At 39.2% G+C, this 13,725-nt stretch overlaps 1 long non-coding RNA gene and 1 pseudogene across 1 annotated transcript in view; one reads left to right on the top strand and one right to left on the bottom strand.

Moving 5' to 3' along the window:
- LOC149259247 (uncharacterized) overlaps window positions 1–13,725 on the top strand; it is a 294,553-nt gene that overhangs the window by 41,000 nt on the left and 239,828 nt on the right. The window lies entirely within an intron of this gene.
- On the bottom strand, window positions 3,255–13,342 carry LOC149259249 (CSC1-like protein ERD4 pseudogene; annotated as a pseudogene).

Here is a 13,725-nt window from a genome sequence, read left to right as displayed (position 1 = left end):
GATCTGTCCTCATGTAGAGCTGATCTCTCAGTATGGGGTAGTGATCAGATATTAAATGCCTAGAAGCGTGAAGCAAGAGATCGAGAAGTAAGCTGCCAGGATTTCATGCATCCCTCTGTCTCCATTTAACTTAGCGTCAATGGAACGATATTGGGCATTGTTGGTTCGAGTAGATCCTTCCGGATCTTGCCAGATCGAGGGCAGATTTGTCTTCTGGTTGATCAGATCTGATGGTATGTGTCTCCATCCATGGATAAAATTCTGATCCGGCTCAAGAGCAATCAATGCTTGCCCATGAATGGGTCTGTCCGTTTCTGAAAGATGGTTGTTTCGGATCAGCATTTGTATGGCATATTATGCATGGCCGCCTTTGGTTCTATTGCCTAGGAGTGAGATCCTTGTCCGAGGCTGCCATAGATTGCCAGGCCGTCGAGCGGAGAATCTACTTCAGCGCGAAAAGGTATTCTAGCAGCCCACGCCCTTAGATCTCTCACTCCTGGATTACGCATCGGTGATGTCTTGCCTCTCAGCGTTGGGATTTTTCTGAGCAACGTAGGGCTATGTCTCCTGAGCCTGTGCGTGTGAGAAGCGAAAGATGAGCTGAAGGGCCTTGACCAAGAACGTGGGCATGAGCATCAACCTGAAGCAGAAGAAAATCCTGGATGTGGTGAGGGGCCTGACTTCGACCTTGATGGGCTTGTCCACCGTGGCTTGCCAGATCTCGCCATGCTTCTGCCACTGGTGAAGAACTGTAAACCCTCCGAGCGCATGTTTCCCAAAACCTCTAGGTTTCTTCCTCTCCTGGAATCAAGACTGAATATTTTGAAAGTTATATAAGGACAAAATAGGATATTCCATGGAAACTTGTATTATGAGGTTAGGAAAACTTGGTAAAAGCGGCTGAAATTCTCATGTTAATAATGATAGATCTTTTTTCAAAGCAAAAGGGGTGCCCAAAAATTTAAAGATATGCCCAGAAGCCACAAGTAACCTACATTCTCTAAATAATCTAGAAACTCTTTAATCCATTCTTTGCAACACAAAGTTTTGGCACATTTAGTTGGGGATCAAGGTACAAAATCTTTTTAGGCATTTCAAAGCATATTTGAAAAACTCATTGCCTTCTTTTTTTGTGAAGGACTCCTCTACAAAGTGGTCATTACACAATGCTTTTGCATTCAACCTCACTAGTGAAATTCCCTCCTTGGGTTAGCTTTCCAACTTAATAAATGGTACCCAAAATCATATTTTTTTCTATAACAAGAAACACAATAGACGAGGAATTTTGATACAATTGAAATATTTGTATTAAGGACAAAATTCTATAATCCCATTTTGTGTGTTCTATGGCAATTTTCTTAATTAAACAAATTCACATCTACTTCAATGACACTACAAATACTAGGGGAATTCATCTATATACTTGATCAATCACCTAAAATATGGGATAGGAGCCCCTACTAATTAAGTTACAATAAACCTTTTGGAGGGGCAGCTAAAGAAAGATCCCTCAAGACATAAAGTGGAGCTTCAATAAATAAGACAAAGAGGGTTGCAACAAAAAGATAGTGTTGCCTAATCAATTTTTGAAGATAAACATAATTAGGTAGCTTTCCATTAATTTCCAAAATAAATATAACCATTTTTAAACAAAACTCATCATTCTTATAATTTTTTTTCCAAAGCTTGCTCTTCTATCTTCTATCTTTTATCTCTTACCGTTAGTAAATGAAGATACATTCACTCTTATCAAATCCTTCTTCAAGGATTATCAATACCTGAGCAACAATGTCACCTAATATCAATACTAGAATAACATTGTGATCAAAAATCCAAAGGCCACTACATTCCCTTCCCCTGTCCAAAAACCAGTTTTCTGAAAATAACAACCTTCTAAAACATGCTACAATAACATTATGACAAAAAGTCCAAAAAAATTATGAACAAAAATCCAAAGGCCACTACATTCCCTTCCCCTATCCAAAAACCAGTTTTCTTAAAATAACAACTTTCTAAAGCAACCAGCTTTCTTAAAATAACGACCTTCTAAAACAAGATTGCCTTGATAACCTGCTCCATTACATTCCCTACCTCCTATCCAGAAACCAGGTTACCTAAAGAACAATCTCCTAAAACAAAGACTGCACTGCTAACCTGCTCCCTCTTCCCGGGAAAGAGGAAAGTCAAAATGAAAATCTAATTTGCAAGGGACTTTCTACAAGTTTGAATGACTAGATATTTTCACATCACAAAGGTCGCAAAGGAAATAAATATTTATAAAATTATATGATTGAATCTAATATTTTATCTTGACAATTAAGTATGATTCCTAAGCTTCAGAGAGTTGATGACCTCCCTGGATTTTTTAAATCAATTAATACAGACTTCAAACCTCCACCAGTTTCCAATATAAAGTTACGTGTCCTTAAATCAGCTTATAGTGCCATAGAAGCTATCATCAAATTCTTATTATGAGGATTATTTTGCAAAGATCTGTGCACTATTCCAAATGCTTGAGAATTCAAATATTTTACTTTCTATGGTTAGCAGTGCTCATTTATGTATGAAAATGTTCATACATAAATTAAACCAAGTTTAGAACTAATTTATTTGTCTTTGCATAGTATTATATTAAATAAATCTGTTGCGTTTAGAGATATGTGACCAACCATTAGTATGTTTGGCGGCATCTTAAAATACCTGGTCATCCTTTTCAGCAATTTCTGCAGAATGTATTTTACATTAATTTCCTTTACATCTTTTTGACTCAGGAAAACAGCCCTAAGAAAGCCTTGGCCTAATATTAGCTTGAATATTGTCCAACATTATGAAGACTTCTGCATATTTTGAATTCCACAATCAGCACATAAGAATATTCGACCTTATTTCCATGAACAAGGATTAAGCATCGCCTCAAGCTGATGAAGCAAACTCACAGCAGAACAATTTCAAGTTAATCTGAAGAGGCATTGCAGAAAAAAGGACATAAATATACACTTCTTAAAATAAAATGGTGCCTTTCAAGCTTAGCCAAAAACCGCAAACAGATGTTTGGTGTTAATCCTACAAAAGACTTGAAAATAGCTAACAATCATTCAATATCATATTCACATGCAATATACAAAAATAGAATGAACCAGACGCAGAGGACTTAGAAGATGAACAGAAAACATGCGTGTCTAGGCTCCCCCATTCATCCTATTAAGCTATGTTACAACAGAAAGCAGGCATGGAGGGGTATATGCCTTCACAACTGATGAAAAGCTTGGAACTTTCTTATGCCTTCACAACTGATGACAAGCTTGGAACTTTCTTATGCCTTCACAACTGATGACGAGCTTGGAACTTTCTTAGCATCTGTGCAAGCCACCTCCATGGAAGTGATAAGAAAGGAGGCGTAAAAGCATTTTCTACAAACATAGCCAAATGCTAGAGATACAATGGGCAGTAGGAGGAGCAAGGGTGAGTAATAGAACTTCTTAATTGAAAAGTACCCAAACATGGTAATCTGAGATAGAAGCAAAGCTGCCAGAATCCTGGTGTGGATATGAGGCCACATAAACCCATTACTCTCATAAGACGGAACATACACGTTCAGTGCCTGCACACACAAAAAAAGAGCTTGTCAGCTTGCAGAACACCTCAAAATTACCTTTTATTTGTTTTACAGCAGTGTTACTTAGGAGCGGGAGCGAAAACGGGAGCGGGAGCAACATTTTCAGAAGCTCCCGGTTTGGGAGCGAATCCCGGAGCGATTTTTTAAAAATATCTATATATATATATATATATATTATTTTTGATACATATATGTCAACAAAAACATGTAGAATGATGAATTAGATATAAAAAACATAGATTTATCATTGAACCATATCACATCAATCATCTAGAATAGAGTTGCGGGGGAGCGCCCCCCCCCCCTCGAACCCGCTCCCAATCGACGCTCCAGGTGGGAGCGGCTCGAGAGCGGGTCGAGAGCGCGCTCCCGATAAAAAAATTTGCGCTCCCTGCCAAAACAGGGAGCGACCTCAGGAGTGTTGCTCTCGTCACTCCCGGAGCGAAAATTAAAGCCCGGGAGCGATCAGGGAGCAATCGCTCCCGATCGCTCCCGAGCTTTTAATTTTCGCTCCGGGAGCGACCCGTGCGCCGCCGGGAGCGAAAAGCGTGAGAAAAAAAATCGTGGACGCCAAAAAAAATTTAATTTTAATTTTTTTTTTTGTTTTAAAAGGGTTTGGGGGGCATTTTTTATTTCATTGTGACTTGAATGAGTTGAGGAGAGTCAAGGAGGAGAAGCGAGGAGTGAGCATTGAGGAGCAAGGAGCAAGCCCGCAAGGAGGTTAGTAACTTAGTAATTTAGTCGTTTAAACTTTAGTTACTTAGTAATTTAGTAATTTAGTTTAGTTTAGTTAGTACTTTAGTAAATATATAACTTATTAAGTAAATGAATCATGAATCTAAATAAATTAAATTAATTAATTTAAATAAATTAAATTAATTTTCTCATTCCCATTCCCATTAAATTTTGCAGATTCAAAAGCCTACAAATATCAAACATCATGGACCTGGTTATATTTCTTGGCATTTTCTTATTCTTGGTCCCTTTTCTGGTTAGTATGGTGCTGGAGAGTAGGAAACAGAGGGGCCAAAATGAAGAGGGAGATGAAGAAGCTGGAGAAAGTGGATTTGATGAAAACCTTGGTGAGGAGGAGCTGGAGGAGGGTGAACATGACTCTCAAAAAACTAAACAAGACCAAACCCCATTGTGGAAATATGTTAACAGGCTTGAAGCAGGGAGAGGGGGTGGAACCACTAAATTTCATTGCCCCCATTGCAACAATAATTACACAGGTTCGTACACCCATATGCCAGAAAACACCTCTGTGGGAAAAGGCCATGGGATGGAGATAAACAAATAGGAATCAAAACTTGTGCAGCTGTGTCAGCAGCAGATAGAGCCAAATACATAAGGGAAGAGGAGGAAGCCCAATACAAATCTAAAAAATCAAGGGGTTTCTTTGAACCAAGCTCACAATCACAAGCACAAAGAACTCCTTCAGCATCCTCCCAAGGCAGTGGATATGGAGGCATAGGGTCACCAGCTTTAAGGCGTAGAACCATATCAGATTTCCTTGATGAGGGGTGTAGGAATGATGTGGATTCAAAAGTTTACAGGTTTCTCTATGCATGTGGGATACCATTCAATGTTCTTCGCTCACCTTATTGGCACGAAATGGTTTCTGCCATAAATGATGCCCCTAAAGGATACAAGAGCCTTGGGTATGACAAGGCAAGAACCGTTGGACTTGATCATGAAAAAGCAAAAATATCACATTCTTTGAATAGAATGACAAGTTCTTGGACTGAACATGGGGTGTCCATTATATCTGATGGATGGACAAATGTAAAAGGCAAGCCATTGATAAGTGTTCTTGCTGTGTTTGTTAATGGTGCCATCTTTCTAAATGCATATGATTACTCAGACAAGTTCAAGACCGCCATCAACATTGCAGAAGCATTACTTGAAACAATTGACCGTATTGGGCTGTACAATGTCATCCAAGTCATCACTGATAATGCTCCTAATTGTAAGGCAGTGGGAGCAATTATTGAGGATAAATACCCCAACATATTTTGGTCTGGGTGTTTGGTTCACACATTGAACCTTTTGATGCATGATGTTGTTAAGAACAAAAATGAACAATACAAATGGATTGGTGATTTGTACAAGAATGGCAAACAAATGATAAAATTTATTACAAATCATAGCAATACCCATGGCCTTTTCTGCAGTCACTCAAGATTGGAGTTGTTGAAGATTGCGAAGACTACATTTGGTAGCTATTACCTCACCTTCAGGCACCTTTTGAAGGTAAGAGAGTCATTGGCTAGCATGGTATCAAGTCCACACTGGCAGGTATTAAAGGAAAGGGCTACAAATGCAACGGACAGGCGAGGTTTTGAACTGGTGGAGGAGGCCGCTCTTGATGGTATGTTTTGGTCAAGTCTGAGGCAAGTATTGGATTTCACCAAGCCCATTTATCACATGATTCGGTTTGCAGATATAGATAAACCAGTGATTGGCGAGGTGTATGAGCAGATGATACCATGTTTGGGCAAATAAAAGATATTGTTCATAACAAAGATCTCGAATTGTACAAACTAATTCATGATTGTGTGTGTGTATGGTGGAATAAACTTAATATTCCACTACATTGCTTGGCGTATATCCTTATGCCAAAATACTACTCTACATCTTGGTTGGGCCAACCTGCACCAGGGGGTGGGATTAGGACCAAACCCCATTTAGATGCAGAGGTAACTAGAGGATATTTGGATGCATTAGAAAAGTTGATACCTGACAGGGAGGAATGTGCAGCTGTGCGCCTTGAAATAGGCAGATACTTCAGTGGCACTGGTTTGTTTGGTACCTTCCATGCAATGGAAGATAGAGACAGATTTGATTCTCTCACATGGTGGGAAACATATGGCGGCCAGGGACTTTTGCCAAAATTGGCAAAAAAAGTTCTATCATAAGTTGTAAATACTTCTTCTGTAGAGAGGTGTTGGAGCACCTACAACTTCATACATAATGTGAAAAGAAACAGACTCAATGAAAACCGGGCAGAAAGCTTGGTTTATGTGCACTACAACTTGAGGTTGTTGAGTCATTACTGTGATCGGGCTTATGAGGATCCCACATATAAAATTTGGGACAACCACCCAGAGGATGACAATTTGGAGGATGGCACTATACATCTTGAAGAACTGGAAGAGGAACTTATAAGGGATGAAGATGAAGCAACTGCAGCAGCCATGCCACCTCCACCATCCAGTAGCAGTGCTCGAGTTCCGAGTCTTGTTCCTTTGCTGTCGCCACCTCCATCTACACCCTCACGTGGAGGCCATGTGCCTTCTAGTTCTGGTTTTCGGTCTGTGCGGAAGACTCCTAGAAGACCACCACGACCTGCTCATACAGGAAACTTTTGTGGCAAGGGCCACATGTAGATTTACAGTTTACTTGTCTTTTCTAGTTTCTATTAGTTTTCATAATTGTTGAGTCTTGAGTCCTTGACTCTTGACTCTTTCATATCATAATGATATTTTTTGTAAACAATATATGACTGTGACAATGAAAGTTTGAAGTTTGAAGTTGGCAATTATAACTCATTGGTAATGATTGTGAATTATGAATATGATGCTTCGTGAAAGACTAAAGTTGTTTCATTTCATTTCATTATTCATAATTCATTTTATAACATTTCATTTCATGTTAACAGTTAGAACTTAGAAATATTTAAGATATTATTTCTTGTAACGGTTAAACTTTGGGACCCACATATAAAATTTGGGACAACCACCCAGAGGATGACAATTTGGAGGATGGCACTATACATCTTGAAGAACTGGAAGAGGAACTTATAAGGGATGAAGATGAAGCAACTGCAGCAGCCATGCCACCTCCACCATCCAGTAGCAGTTCTCGAGTTCTGAGTCTTGTTCCTTTGTTGTCGCCACCTCCATCCTCACCCTCACGTGGAGGCCATGTGCCTTCTAGTTCCCTCACGTGGAGGCCATGTGCCTTCTAGTTCTGGTTGTCGGTCTATGCGGGAGACTCCTAGAAGACCACCACGACCTGCTCATACAGGGGATTTTCGTGGCAAGGGCCACATGTAGATTTACAGTTTACTTGTCTTTTCTAGTTTCTATTAGTTTTCATAACTGTTGAGTCTTGAGTCCTTGACTCTTGACTCTTGACTCTTTCATATCATAATGATATTTTTTGTAAACAATATATGACTGTGACAATGAAAGTTTGAAGTTTGAAGTTGGCAATTATAACTCATTGGTAATGATTGTGAATTATGAATATGATGCTTCGTGAAAGACTAAAGTTGTTTCATTTCATTTCATTATTCATAATTCATTTTATAACATTTCATTTCATGCCAACAGTTGGAACTTAGAAATATTTAAGATATTATTTCTTGTAATGGTTAAACTTAGCTTACAAGTACAACTTTGGTGATCAATGATGATAAATGTTATATATTGAATTTTCAATTTTGAAAGCTTGAAGTTGAAACTTTAAGATTGAATTTGATGAATCATGATTCACGAGACTCAATATGTTGCAGTTGTAATATGTATGTTACTAGCTTGTGGACATGTTTGATGAAGATTATAACTTCTAGATCAGGGTTACCTGGGAGCGGGAGCGAAAGCGGGGAGCGGGAGCGAAAACGGGAGCGGGAGCGAAAGCGGGGAGCGGGAGCGAAAACGGGAGCGGGAGTGACATTTTCAGAAGCTCCCGGTTTGGGAGCAAATCCCGGAGTGATTTTTAAAAATATATATATATATATATATATATATATATTTATATTTTTTAATTTTTGATACATATATGTCAACAAAAACATGTAGAATGATGAATTAGATATAAAAAACATAAAAAAACATAGATTGATCATTGAACCATATCACATCAATCATCTAGAAGTTATAATCTTCATCAACCATGTCCACAAGTTAGTAACATACATATTACAACTGCAACATATTGAGTCTCGTGAATCATGATTCATCAAATTCAATCTTAAAGTTTCAACTTCAAGCTTTCAAAATTGAAAATTCAATATATAACATTTATCATCATTGATCACCAAAGTTGTACTTGTAAGCTAAGTTTAACCATTACAAGAAATAATATCTTAGATATTTCTAAGTTCTAACTGTTAACATGAAATGAAATGTTATAAAATGAATTATGAATAATGAAATGAAATGAAACAACTTTAGTCTTTCACGAAGCATCATATTCATAATTCACAATCATTACCAATGAGTTATAATTGCCAACTTCAAACTTCAAACTTTCATTGTCACAGTCATATATTGTTTACAAAAAATATCATTATGATATGAAAGAGTCAAGAGTCAAGAGGCAAGGACTCAAGACTCAACAGTTATGAAAACTAATAGAAACTAGAAAAAACAAGTAAACTATAAATCTACATATGGCCCTTGCCACGAGAGTCTCCTATATGAGCAGGTCGTGGTGGTCTTCTAGGAGTCTCCCGCACAGACCAACGACCAGAACTAGAAGGCACATGCCCTCCACGTGAGGGTGTAGATGGAGGTGGCGACAGCAAAGGAACAAGACTCGGAACTCGAGCACTGCTACTAGATGGTGGAGGTGGCATGGCTACTGCAGCTGCTTCATCTTCATCCCTTATAAGTTCCTCTTCCAGTTCTTCAAGATGTATAGTGCCATCCTCCAAATTGTCATCCTCTAGGTGGTTGTCCCAAATTTTATATGTGGGATCCTCATAAGCTCGATCACACTAATGACTCAACAACCTCAAGTTGTAGTGCACATAAACCAAGCTTTCTGCCCGGTTTTCATTGAGTCTGTTTCTTTTCACATTATGTATGAAGCTGTAGGTGCTCCAACACCTCTCTGCAGAAAAAGTATTTACAACTTGTGATAGAACTTTTTTTGCCAATTTTGGCAAAAGTCCCTGGCCGCCATATGTTTCCCACCATGTGAGAGAATCAAATCTGTCTCTGTCTTCCATTGCATGGAAGGTACCAAAAAAACCAGTGCCACTGAAGTATCTGCCTATTTCAAGGCGAACAGCTGCACATTCCTCCCTGTCAAGTATCAAATTTTCTAATGCATCCAAATATCCTCTAGTTACCTCTGCATCTAAATGGGGTTTGGTCCTAATCCCACCCCCTGGTGCAGGTTGGCCCAACCAAGATGTAGAGTAGTATTTTGGCATAAGGATATACGCCAAGCAATGCAGTGGAATATTAAGTTTATTCCACCATACACACACACAATCATGAATCAGTTTGTACAATTCGGGATCTTTGTTATGAACAATATCTTTTATTTGCCCCAACATGGTATCATCTGCTCATACACCTCGCCAATCACTGGTTTATCTATATCTGCAAACCAAATCATGTGATAAATGGGCTTGGTGAAATCCAATACTTGCCTCAGACTTGACCAAAACATACCATCAAGAGCGGCCTCCTCCACCAGTTCAAAACCTTGCTTGTCAGCTGCATTTGTAGCCCTTTCCTTTAATACCGGCCAATGTAGACTTGATACCATGCTAGCCAATGACTCTCTTACCTTGAAAAGGCGCCTGAAGGTGAGGTAATAGCTACCAAATCTAGTCTTCGCAATCTTCAACAACTCCAATCTTGAGTGACTGCGGAAAAGGCCATGGGTATTGCTATGATTTGTAATAAATTTTATCATTTGTTTGCCTTTCTTGTACAAATCACCAATCCATTTGCATTGTTCATTTTTGTTCTTAACAACATCATGCATCAAAAGTTCAATGTGTGAACCAAACACCCAAACCAAAATATGTTGGGGTATTTATCATCAATAATTGCTCCCATTGCCTTACAATTAGGAGCATTATCAGTGATGACTTGGATGACATTGTACGACCACGGTCAATTGTTTCAAGTAATGCTTCTGCAATGTTGATGGCAGTCTTGAACTTGTCTGAGTAATTATATGCATTTAGAAAGATGGCACCACTAACAGACACATCAAAAACACTTATCAATGGCTTGCCTTTTACATTTGTCCATCCATTAGATACAATGGACACCCCATGTTCAGTCCAAGAACTTGTCATTCTATTCAAAGAATGTGATATTTTTGCTTTTTCATGATCAAGTCCAATGGTTCTTGCCTTGTCATACCCAGGGCTCTTGTATCCTTTAGGGGCATCATTTATGGCAGAAACTATTTCGTGCCAATAGGGTGAGTGAAGAACATTGAATGGTATCCCACATGCATAGAGAAACCTGTAAACTTTTGAATCCACATCATTCCTACACCCCTCATCAAGGAAATCTGATATGGTTCTACGCCTTAAAGCTGGTGACCCTATGCCTCCATATCCACTGCCTTGGGAGGATGCTGAAGGAGTTCTTTATGCTTGTGATTGTGAGCTTGGTTCAAAGAAGAAACCCCTTGATTTTTTGGATTTGTAGTGGGCTTCCTCCTCTTCCCTTATGTATTTGGCTCCATCTGCTGCTGACACAGCTGCACAAGTTTTGATTCCTATTTGTTTATCTCCATCCCATGGCCTTTTCCCGCAGAGGTGTTTTCTGACAGGGTGTACGAACTTGTGTAATTATTGTTGCAATGGGGGCAATGAATTTAGTGGTTCCACCCCCTCTCCATGCTTCAGGCCTGTTAACATATTTCCACAATGGGGTTTGGTCTTGTTTAGTTTTTTGAGTCATGTTCACCCTCCTCCAGCTCCTCCTCACCAAGGTTTTCATCAAATCCACTTTCTCTAGCTTCTTCATCCCCCTCTTCATTTTGGCCCCTCCATTTCCTACTCTCCAGCACCATAATAACCAGAAAAGGGACGAAGAAGAATAAATGCCAAGAAATATAACCAGGTCCATGATGTTTGATATTTGTAGGCTTTTGAATATGCAAAATTTAATGGGAATGGGAATGAGAAAATTAATTTAATTAATTTAGATTAATTTATTTAATTTATTTAGATTCATGATTCATTTACTAAATAAGTTATATATTTACTAAATTACTAACTAAACTAAACTAAATTACTAAATTACTAAGTAACTAAAGTTTAAACTACTAAATTACTAAGTTACTAACCTCCTTGCAGCCTTGCTCCTTGCTCCTTGGCGCTCGCTCCTCACTTCTCCTCTCTCCTTTGCACAATCTCCTTGGTTCTCCTCAACTCATTCAAGTCACAATGAAAAAAAAAAATAAAAAAATAAAAAAAAAATAAAAAAAAAATTAATTTTTTTTGGCGTTCGCGATTTTTGCTCCCAGCGGCGCGCGTGTCGCTGCTGGAGCGAAAATTAAAAGCTCGAGAGCGATCACTCCCTAATCTCTCCCGGGCTTTAATTTTCGCTCCGGGAGCGATGGGAGCAACTCTCCAGAGGTCACTCCCTATTTTAGCAGGGAGCACAAATTTTTTTATCGGGAGCGCGCTCCCGACCTGCTCCCGTCCGAAGCGCGGATTGGGAGCGGGTGCAACTCTGTTTTACATCATTGCGTATGTGCTTCTCTCAATCCCTTAGCTTCTCTTCTTTATCACATGTCTCTTTCATATGGATCTTGATGCATCAATTTCCATTTGTTATAAACAAACAAGGTTTATAGAGAAAAAGGGTCACTTGATTTCGATACACAAACCATCCCACAGAAAAATACAGAATAGCGAAAAGAAGGATCATGGGAGCAAAACAGAGTAACAAAGAGTAATGGTGATGATCAATATATCATTTGGAACGTTGGTAGCATAAGCAAGACTAGGAGGAACCTAAGCCTCTTGTAGATCTGCTTCAGTCTTACAAAGATATCTCTTCTTAACATGGTATATCACTAGCGGCACCAAGCGAGAAATTTCAAGTCCTGAACCTACAAAAAACCTGTTTAGAAGGACAATCCGCCATGAGACATTAAGACCAGAAGAAGAAAACCCATCACACCAATAAGAAACCAACAACGACTTATTTCAGAGACTAAGAACTAGAGAATAGTTTCAGGAAATTGAAATCAAGAGAAGAGAAACCCAACTTACCTGCGAGCAATAAAACCGATGAAGAAGGTAGCATTGGGAGGAATAGAATTGCCAAGCAACGTCACAATTGAGCTGAGTTGTTTTCCAACCTGCTTGAGGGTCTCGAACAAGGTGCCACCTATTGTAACTCCCAAGAAGACATTGAACACTATAACATAAAAATACTTTGCAGACGAAGTGCTCACAGCAAGGTTTTTCGAAGGAATCCCTTCAGCCTTGGAGAGGATCATGAGAATTGTAGGCAAGAAATACAAAAAGAGAATCAGAGCAAGCTGAGGCAAGTAAGCTTCAACGATACCTTCAATTGCTTTTTTACCCACAATAGCTTTCAGAAACAAAAAAAGCTTCTTTAGATTATCAAGGGTTGTAAATGCAGAGATAAAGGTGATGGGAATCATGTAGAAGGACAACAATTAGAAACACAATAACTTTTACAACGATCTGTCGAATCATCCTCTGGTAGAAGGGAATGGAAAGGTTTTTCCACACTAGGCGAGGCTCGAAAGCAGGCATTGCAGCCCATCTATCTGCAAATTGGAGTGCACAACCTGTGCTGCAGCAGCGCTACTATTAAAAATTATGAAGGCTGTTGCTACCTACTTCTCTATTAGTGTAATCTTCTGTTCCATTTCCAGCTTGAGTGATAAATCCTCAATTTTCGTATTGTAGAAATTTATAGAGCCAACCTTTTTGCCCACCAGTCCCAAAGTTCCTATCCTGTGCAATGGCCGTGTCCCCATCGATTTGTTCACTGTCTTAGAGTTTTCAAATATAGTTCAAGCGCGAGCTAGATTCTTGATGTCCATTATTATATGCAACTCAACCAGATGGAGGTAATCCTCCCACTTGTGTGTGTTGGGGCCTTCGTTTAATTTTGAAAAGGTTTTGACCAATTTTGGCTGACCAAAGGACAAGAAGGGAATGAGTGGAAACAACAGTTGGTTAGCGGAACAAGCAGTTGCGCAAGAGTTGCGGCAAGGTGGCAGTGAAAGGAAAAGGTAGCTGAAGGGGTGGGAAGGTGCAGAAGCAGCCGAGGGAATTAACAACCGAGCAGGAACTGGCAGTCTAGGTAACAGAGAAGGATATAAAAGGAAAAGACCAGAAAAGAAGGGGGGTTGGATTT

This window comes from Pinus tabuliformis, chromosome 6 (genome assembly GCF_031772625.1).
Source record: "Pinus tabuliformis cultivar Carrire ecotype Pingquan chromosome 6, CPIR1, whole genome shotgun sequence".
NCBI lineage: Eukaryota > Viridiplantae > Streptophyta > Pinopsida > Pinales > Pinaceae > Pinus > Pinus tabuliformis.
The sequence above is the reverse complement of the archived record's forward strand: the minus strand, read 5'-3'. Positions and strand labels throughout refer to the sequence as shown.